Below are 9,142 nucleotides of genomic sequence, written 5' to 3'. Positions count from 1 at the left end.
TGATCTCTGCTTCCTCTGCCTTTTCTAAAACCAGCTTGAACATCTGGAAGTTCATGGTTCACGTATTGCTGAAGCCTGCCTTGGAGAATTTTGACCAGATTACATGATACTGAATATATAGAATCCCAAAGACTCTACAGAAAAAAAAAAATGATTAGAACCAATCATTGCAGGATACAAAGTTAATATACAGGGATCTGTTGCATTTTTGTACATTAATAATAAATTATTCGAAAAAGCAATAAAGAAAGCAATTTCATTTAAAACTGCATCAAAAGAATAAATTACTTATGAATATGAATGACCTGCACTCTAAAAACTATGAGACACTCAGGAAAGAAACTGAAAACATATAGGTGAAAAGATATACTGTGCTCATGAATTAGAAAAATCAATATCAATATTATTAAAATGTCCATACTACTCAAAGTAATCTACAGATTCAATACAATCCCTATCGAAATATCAATGGAATTTTTCACAGAACTAGAAAAAAAAAAATCCTAAATTTTGTGTCGGACTACAAAAGCCAAAGCAATATTGAGAATTAAGAACAAAGTTTGAGGCACCACACTCCCAGACTTGAAACTGTACTACAAAAATATAATAATCAAAACAGAATGGTACTGGCACCGATAAAACTCATAGATCAGTGGAACAGAACAGAGAGCCCAGAAATAAATTTATACTTATATGGTCAATTAATTTTTGGCAAAAGAGGACAAAATATACAATGAGGAAAAGACAGTCTGTAATAAATAGTGTTGGAAAAATCGGACAGCTACATGTAAAAGAATGAGACTGGGCCACTTTCTTACACTATATGCAAAAATAAACTCAAAATAGATTAAAGAGTTAAATGTAAGACCTGAAATCATAAAACTCCTAGAAGAAAACATAGGCATGGCATTCTCTGACATAGTTCTTAATTTTTTTTTTTTCATACCTATCTTTAGGCAAGGGAAACAAAAGCTAAAATAAACAAATGGACTACATCAAACTAAATGTTTTTGTACACTGAAGGGAACCATGAACAAAAAGTAGAAGATACCAAGTGGAAGAAGATATTTGTAAACTACATATCTGATAAGTGGTTGATACCCAAATTACATAAATAATTCATACAATATAAAAAAATAATTGGGCAGGGACTTCCCTGGAGGTCCAGGGAATGCAGGGGGCCCAGTTTAAATCCCTGGTCAGGGGACTAGATTCCACATGCTGCAACTGAGAGCCTGCATCACATGCCACAATGAAGATCCTGTGTGCTTCAACTAAGACCAGGTGCAGCCAAACAAATTTAAAAAAAAAAAAAAAAAACTGGTCAAAGGACCTGAATAGACATTTTCCAAAAGAAGACAAACAAATGGCAAACAAAAAGATGCCCAACATTACTAATCACCAGGGAAATACAAATCAAATCCACAGGAATGGACCTTTGGGCTATTTGTTCTTGCAAGTTCTGTCAAACTCTTTTGCGACCCCATGGACTGCAGCCCACCAGGCTCCTCTGTCCATGCTATTTCCCAGGCAAGAATACTGGAGTGGGTTGCTGTTTCTTTCTCCAGGGCATCTTTCTGATCCAGGGATTGAACCTGCATCTCCTGCATTGCAGATGAATTCTTTACCACTGAGCCACTGAAGAACCCCTTAGGGTATTAAGCTAGGTGAGATAAGTCAGACAAAGATAAATACTGTATAATTTCATTCATATGCAGAATCTTAAAAATCAAAAGTAATGAGCAAACAAAACAAAACAGAAACAAACTCATAGGTGAAGAGAAAAAACTGATGGTTACCTGAAAAAAGGTGGGTGTGGGGATGGATAAAATAGGTAAAGGTACAATCTTCCAGCTATAAAGTAAATAAGTTATGGGATTGTAATGTACACATAGGAAACAGAGTCATTAATATTGTAACAATGTTGTATGGTAACTAGACTTATTGTGGTGATTATTTAATAATGTATAAATTAAAAAAAATTGAATCTGCATACTTTGTTGTACATCTGAAACAAATATTGTATGTCAAATACAACTTAGTTAAATAACTCCAAAATACATGAGGCAAAAGTAAATAAAGCTAGGAGAAAAATACAGATACACAATTACAGTTGGTAATGTTTCAGTAATCAATTCTACAAGTACGTCAAATTCCTAAATATAATAGACCTCAACAACTCTATCACTCATGTTAACCAAAGTGACATTTATAGAACACTAAACCTATCATTAACAATGTACACGTCCCTTCCAGAGGTACAAGCAGATTTCACCAAGATAGACCTTATTCTGGGCAATAAATAAGAAATTTTAAAGAACTTAAATCATTCAAATTACATTATTTGATCATAAAAAATTATATTAGCGTTCAATAACAGAAAGACACAAATTGCTTCCATATCTTGGCTATTATAAACAATGCTGCTATAAACATTGGGCTGCATGTATCTTTTCAAATTAGTGTTTTCATTTTTTCTGAATATATTCCCAGGAGGAATGACTGGATTATATGATAGTTCTATTTTTAGTTTTTTAAGAAACCTCCATACTATTTTCCATAGTGGTTGCATTAAGTTACATTCCCACCAACAGTGTACAAGTTTCCCCCTTTGCCATACCCTTGTTGGCAGTTGTTATTTGTAGACTTTTTGAGGATAGCCATTCTGAAAGGTGTGATATCTCACACTTTTTTTGATTTGCATTTCTCTAATATTTAGTGATATTGAGCATCTTTTCCAGAGAAGGCAATGGCAACCCACTCCAGTGTTCTTGCTTGGAGAATCCCAGGGATGGGGAGACTGGTAGGCTGCTGTCTGTGGGGTTGCAGAGTCAGACACAACTGAAGTGGCTTAGCAGCAGCAGCAGCAGCAGAGCATCTTTTCATGGGCATGTTAGCTATCTATATGTCTTCTATGGAAAAATGTCCATTCAGGTCTTCTGTTCATATTTTGATTGGATTATTTTTATGATATTGAGTTATATGAGCTGTATGCAAAGTTTGGATATTGACACCTTACTGGTCTTATTTGCAAATATTTTCTACCATTCAGTAGACTATCTTTTCATTTTATTAATGCTTAGCTTTGCTGTGCAAAAGCTTTAACATTTAGTTAGTCCATTTGTTTATTTTTGCTTTTAGTTATTTTGCCTTAGGAGATGCATCCAAAAAATATTGCTATGATTTATGTTGGAAGGTGTTCTGTATATGATCTCTTCTAGGAATTCTATGGTTTCATGCTTACATTTAGTTCTTTAAACAATTTAGAGTTTATTTTTGTGTATGGTGTGAGGAAATATTCTAATCTCTATTCTTTTACATGTCGCTGTCCAGTTTTTCTAGAACCACTTGTTGAAGAGACTATCTTTTATCCACTGTATATTCTGGTATCCTTTGTTATAGATTAATTAACCATAGGTGTAAGGGTATATTTCTGGGCTCTCTGTTCTGTTGCATTGATCTATGTGTCCTTTTTTGGTGCCAGTACAGTGCTGTTTTGATTACTATAGTTTTGTGGTACAGTCGGAAATCTGAGAGGGCTATACATCAGCTTTGTTCTTTTTTCCCTCAAGACTGCTTTGGCAATTTGGGGTCCTTTGTGTTTCCTTGTGGATTTTAAAATTCTTTGTTTTATTTATATGAAAAAATGGCATAGGTATTTTGATAGAGATTGTATTAAATCTGTAAATTTCTTTTAATGATATTATTTCTATTTTCTTCTTAAAACAATCGACAAAGAAAGCTCTTTGCAACTATGAGATGACCTTGAGGATACTGAGCATATTACCACTTCATTTACCACTTCTTTTTTTACCGTGGGAAGTGAAAGGACTTTATTATTCAGCCTGAGTACGTTTTTCAAATTTAAGAGTCTTGTGGAGCAGTTGTTTCATAGTATACTATCACTTCTGCCTACATTCTATAGGTTGAAGAAAGTCACAAAATCTCTTTCAGATTCAATGGTTAGGCATGTATAGTCACATGACAATGGATAGGGATTATCCTATTGTGGAGATAGAAACTAGTTTATTAAGCCAATCTATGCAATTGCTATTCAAAAAACCTAATTCCTTTCATTCCTCCATTTTCCTCACTCCTCATATCTATTCCATCAGGACATCCTGTTGAATCTTTTGTCAAATTACACAGAGAATCCACACTTTTTCCTTCTGCCACCCAAATCCAAGATACCATCATCTCTTGCCTGGGATCCTAGAGTCTTCTAATTGGTCTTCTCACTGTTTCTCTTACCCCTTACTTATCAATTTTCTCTGTGTTCCCAATGCAGGGGGTCGGGGTTCCATCCCTGGTCAGGGAACTAGATCCCATATGCCGTGACTCAAGATTCTGCATGTCACAGCTGAAAAAGATCCTGTGTGCTGCAACTAAGACCTGATGCAGCCAAATAAATAAATAAGTATTTTTAAAATATTGAATAAGTGAGTGTATTAATGAATAAATTAGATAATGAAGATGTTATCTGGTGCAGTGGCCATGGGGAAGGAAAGGAAAGAAAATTTGAAACTTTTTAGACCAGGTTAAATGCCCAATCTTTTTTGAGGCCTTTCCTTATCTCTCTAGTAAGAGATTGAGTATAGTGCCCCATGGCTGAACATCCTCTGATTTTCATTTGTGCCTCATTTGTGGTACAGAACATGCTCTCTTAAAGTGATTGAATGACTACTCTTTCCGGTCAGATTTTAATCTATCTTAAGGCAAAGACTATATTTTATTCATCCATCTCCCGCAATATTCAGCACCTTACTTGGTGAATAGTAGGCTGAATATATGTTTAGAATGAAAGGATAGGGAATCATCTGAATATTTGCATCTTCAATGATTGAGAGTAAGGTTTCTCCATAAATTAGGTAACTGAATAATTTCCCTGTGACTCATCATCTTTGGGAAGGAGGTTTTCCAATCTCATTACAAAAGTTCTTTGTCTAGGGCATGAGCTTGCCATACTTTACTTTCTGAAGTAGACCAAAGAAAAATACAAATAATAGATTAACATTTTTCTAGTATTAGTAATCTCAAGTAAAAGTTTGCTATTTCCCCAATGAATTATAATACAGAGCATTTCCTAGCACAACCCAGTAAGGCCAACAGAAATTACTTGTAACTTGCAAACTTTTCTCCCGGGGGGCGGGTAGAGGTCTGGAAACCCGGTAATAGTGTTGAACATACTGAGGAGGCACTCGGTTCCCAGCCAGTCTGTTCCCTGGTCAAGCCCCTCACCCCCTCTTCTTTAGTGTGTGTGGGAATAGGCTTAAGGGGAAGAGAAGGGAGAATCAATCTGAGACCCTCAGGGCCTCATTAGCATGTTTTACTTAGCGTCCCAGATGTTCCAAGTGTGGACATCCCAACAGGCAGCTTTACTTCAGATGAATTAAGGCCAGACTGAGTTTTTCTTTTACTCTAAATGAATCTCAGGAGGTTAGTTAGGAAGATACCTCTAGGAACTCCCTGAGTGACATGCCAAATCAGGAGCAGCTGGGATTTATTAAAGGAGTGATCAAGGGGCATATGTCCAGGAGAGGTCCCTGCAGATCTTGTTCCAAACATTCTGAGTAGCCTGGCAACTCCAGGGCTAACTCTCCCTGCTACTGTAACTTAAAAACTGTCCCTGAAAGGCTCTCTCTAATCCCACCCTAAATCCTTCCTTTACAGTCTCTTTTGAATTAGTCAGGAGAAGCTTATCTCTGATTTTGGGGTATCCCTGTGCATTTCCCTAATCTACCCCAATCACAAATAGCCAGATTAAATCCCTTCTGGAAACAAGACTTTCATCTCATTGTACCCTGCATTATGGATTGTCTGCAATAACAAAAAGTAAAAGCTATTCAACAATAGATTAATTGTAAATAAAATACAGACCACCTATATAATGACATTTTATGCAGTCATAAAAATATTTATGATGAGTTGTTTACTCCATGAATACCTATGTAACTAATTTTAAGAAAAAATCAGAATAAAGAATTCTATATATAATATGAAAAAGCTAGGTGAAATTGCATTTTGGCAAAGAATAAATGGAAATATACCAAAATGAAAACCATGGAAGTATTATGTATATTTCCTATTTGTTATTTTTCTTTAGGGCTTCCCTGGTGATTCAGATGGTAAAGAATCCGCCTGCAATGCAGGAGACCCAGGTTTGATCCCTGGGTCAGGAAGACCCCCTGGAGAAGGAAATGGCAACCCACTTCAGTAATCTTGCCTGGAGAATTCTATGGACAGAGGGGTCTGGTGGGCTGCAGTCCACTGGGTCACAAAGAGTCAGACAAGACTGAGAGACTAACACACACACACACACACACACACACACACACACAATTTTTCCTTAAACTTTTCTATAGTTTCAATAGTACGTATCACTATCATAATCAGGAAAAACACATTAAAATGGTAATGGAGCCACTGAGCACAGAGTCATGATTGTCTAACATAACACCAAAGAAAAATGACTGACCAATGTATTGGTTTCTTAGAACTGTCATAACAAATTACCATAGACTAGGTAGTTTAAAGCAACAGAAATGTATTACCTCACAGTTCTGGAGGCTAGAAGACCGAAAGCAAGGTGTTGGTAGGTTTGGTTCCTTCTGGAGGCTCTGAGGAAGAATCTATTCCATATCGCTCTCCTTCTGGTGGTTGCTGGCAACCCCTGGCATTCTTTGGCTTGTTAGACACATTACTCCATCATCACATGGGCTTTTCTCTGTGTATCTGTGTCTGAATCTCCCCCTTCTTATAAGGACACTAGTCATTAGATAAGGGTCCACCCTTATCCAGTATGACCTCATCTTAACTTGATTATATCTGCTAAGACCCTATCTCCAAATAAGGTCACATTCACAGAGAGGTTGCTGGGAGAATAAACACCCAGACTTTACTCTCTGTTCTGTCTCTCATCTCTAGTCAAATGGTAGAACCCAAATGGAAGCCAGAGGGCAAGAAAGCTTATGATGGCGGACCATACACATCATCCTCTGTGCACTGAGCAGGGTGAAGAATAGATTTGTAAGGGTAAAGGGAGCTATCTAGAACACTGGATATTTACTTAGTGTCATGAATGTTTGGACTGAGGCTTTAGTTCTTCCCTAGAAGTTGTTGAGGGGCTGTTCCTTATCACCTGGGCCTTTTACTTTGCTTCATCAAAGTAATCTTCCCTGATAGCTCAGTTGGTAAAGAATCCACCTGCAATGCACAAGACCCTGGTTCTATTACTGGGGGAAGATCCCCTGGAGAAGGGATAGGCTACTCACTCCAGTATTCTTGGCTTCCCTTGTGGCTCAGCTGGTGAAGAATCTGCCTGCAATGCAGGAGACCTGGGTTCAATCCCCAGGTTGGGAAGATCCCCTGGAGAAGGAAAAGGCTACCCACTCCAGTATTCTGGCCTGGAGAATTCCAGGGACTGTACAGTCCATGGGGTCGCAAAAACTCAGACACGACTGAGCAACTTTCACTTTCACTTTCTTTCAGCATTCTAACCTCCATCCTCTACTTCTTCATTGTTGTTGTTTAGTTGCTAAGTCACCAGCTTCCTGGTACAAAGACAGTCTCTCTTGGTTTTTGTAAGATTTCTGGGGATTTGAATTGGGGTGGCCAGGTTGGAAGCTGCATCTGGGGACAGATGATGTTAAACCCAGGTAATAGCTTCATCTTGCTGGTTCCCTCCTTCTTCATGGGTCACCTTGATGAGTTCTCTGGGCATGCTGGTAGGGAACAAGCACCAGTGCTTGTAGCCCTGAACTAAGGCATCCCAGGCACTAGTTCCCAGAGGGTCGATGTGGATTCCTGTTCCAGAGCTTGGTGGCTCCGTCACAAACCACCTGTAAGGGGGCCTGTGCTTCTCCCCCGCGAACTGCAAAAGGTCATTGGTGAAAAACTTGGGCACCTGTGGTCTTCTAAAAGTTTCCTTCTTTGGGGGTGTTGCCTGTAGCTGCTGTCAAAGATGTAAAGGGGGCTGTCATTTGTGAGTGCTCTCCGTGTACTCGATGTAGCATCCCATCTTCATCTTCATCGAGTACCCATCCTTGTCCTCACCACGCTTGAACTTCTGGTTCCTGTATTTCCTCCTGAGGCACTCCAGAGTCCATTTCTGCGCTGACTGGCCCTCTTGGGAGATGCCATTTGGCAGAACCAAGGGCTTGTACGGTGTTTCATATTGCTCCACAAATTCTTCCACTGACAGCTGTAAAGCGTCTGTCCTTTCCACATTGTCCATCACAGCCTCTAGGTTCAGCTGGAAGCTCTCGCAGTAGTTGTGCTGGGTCCAGTCCAGAGAGTTCTTCTGATCAGGCTGCACATTCCGCTTACCTCGGGATGCATTTCTTCTCTTGTGATTCATCCTGCAGGCCATCAGCTGGTTCCACAATGACCTCAGCGCAGCTCGCTTCCTACCACCAATGAGCCCCATCCCAGGCTCCAGCGGTGGCACAAAAATCTTACTTTATTTTTAATTGAAGGATAGTTGCTTTATAATATTGTGTTGGTTTCTGCCATATATCAACATGAATCAGCCACAGAAATGAAAACTTTTTAACATGAGCTAGAGCAAGGCATCTGAACCAGCGAGATTCTTGTGTGATTTAGAAGATTCTAAATTGGAGATACCCCATGCCCAAGGTAAGAGAAACCCAAGTAAGATGGTAGGTGTTGCAAGAGGGCATCAGAGGGCAGACACACTGAAACCATACTCACAGAAAACTAGTCAATCTAATCACACTAGGACCACAGCCTTGTCTAACTCAATGAAACTAAGCCATGCCCGTGGGGCAACCCAAGATGGGCTGGTCATGGTGGAGAGGTCTGACAGAATGTGGTCCACTGGAGAAGGGAATGGTAAACCACTTCAGTATTCTTGCTTTGAGAACCCCATGACCAGTATGAAAAGGCAAAATGATAGGATACTGAAAGAGGGACTCCCCAGGTCAGTAGGTGCCCAATATGCTACTGGAGATCAGTGGAGAAATAACTCCAGAAAGAATGAAGGGATGGAGCCAAAGCAAAAACGATACCCAGCTGTGGATGTGACTGGTGATAGAAGCAAGGTCTGATGCTGTAAAGAGCAATATTGCATAGGAACCTGGAATGTCAGGTCCATGAATCAAGGCAAATTGGAAGTGATCAGACA

The 9,142-nt window shown here is 39.1% G+C and overlaps 1 pseudogene; it reads right to left on the bottom strand.

Annotated features, from left to right (window-relative positions):
• Positions 1-7,539: 7,539 nt before the first annotated feature.
• Positions 7,540-8,415, bottom strand: LOC101106252 (bifunctional arginine demethylase and lysyl-hydroxylase JMJD6-like; annotated as a pseudogene).
• Positions 8,416-9,142: the final 727 nt, after the last annotated feature.

The sequence above is a fragment of the Ovis aries genome, chromosome 3 (genome assembly GCF_016772045.2).
Source record: "Ovis aries strain OAR_USU_Benz2616 breed Rambouillet chromosome 3, ARS-UI_Ramb_v3.0, whole genome shotgun sequence".
Taxonomy (NCBI): Eukaryota; Metazoa; Chordata; class Mammalia; order Artiodactyla; family Bovidae; genus Ovis; species Ovis aries.
The sequence above is the reverse complement of the archived record's forward strand: the minus strand, read 5'-3'. Positions and strand labels throughout refer to the sequence as shown.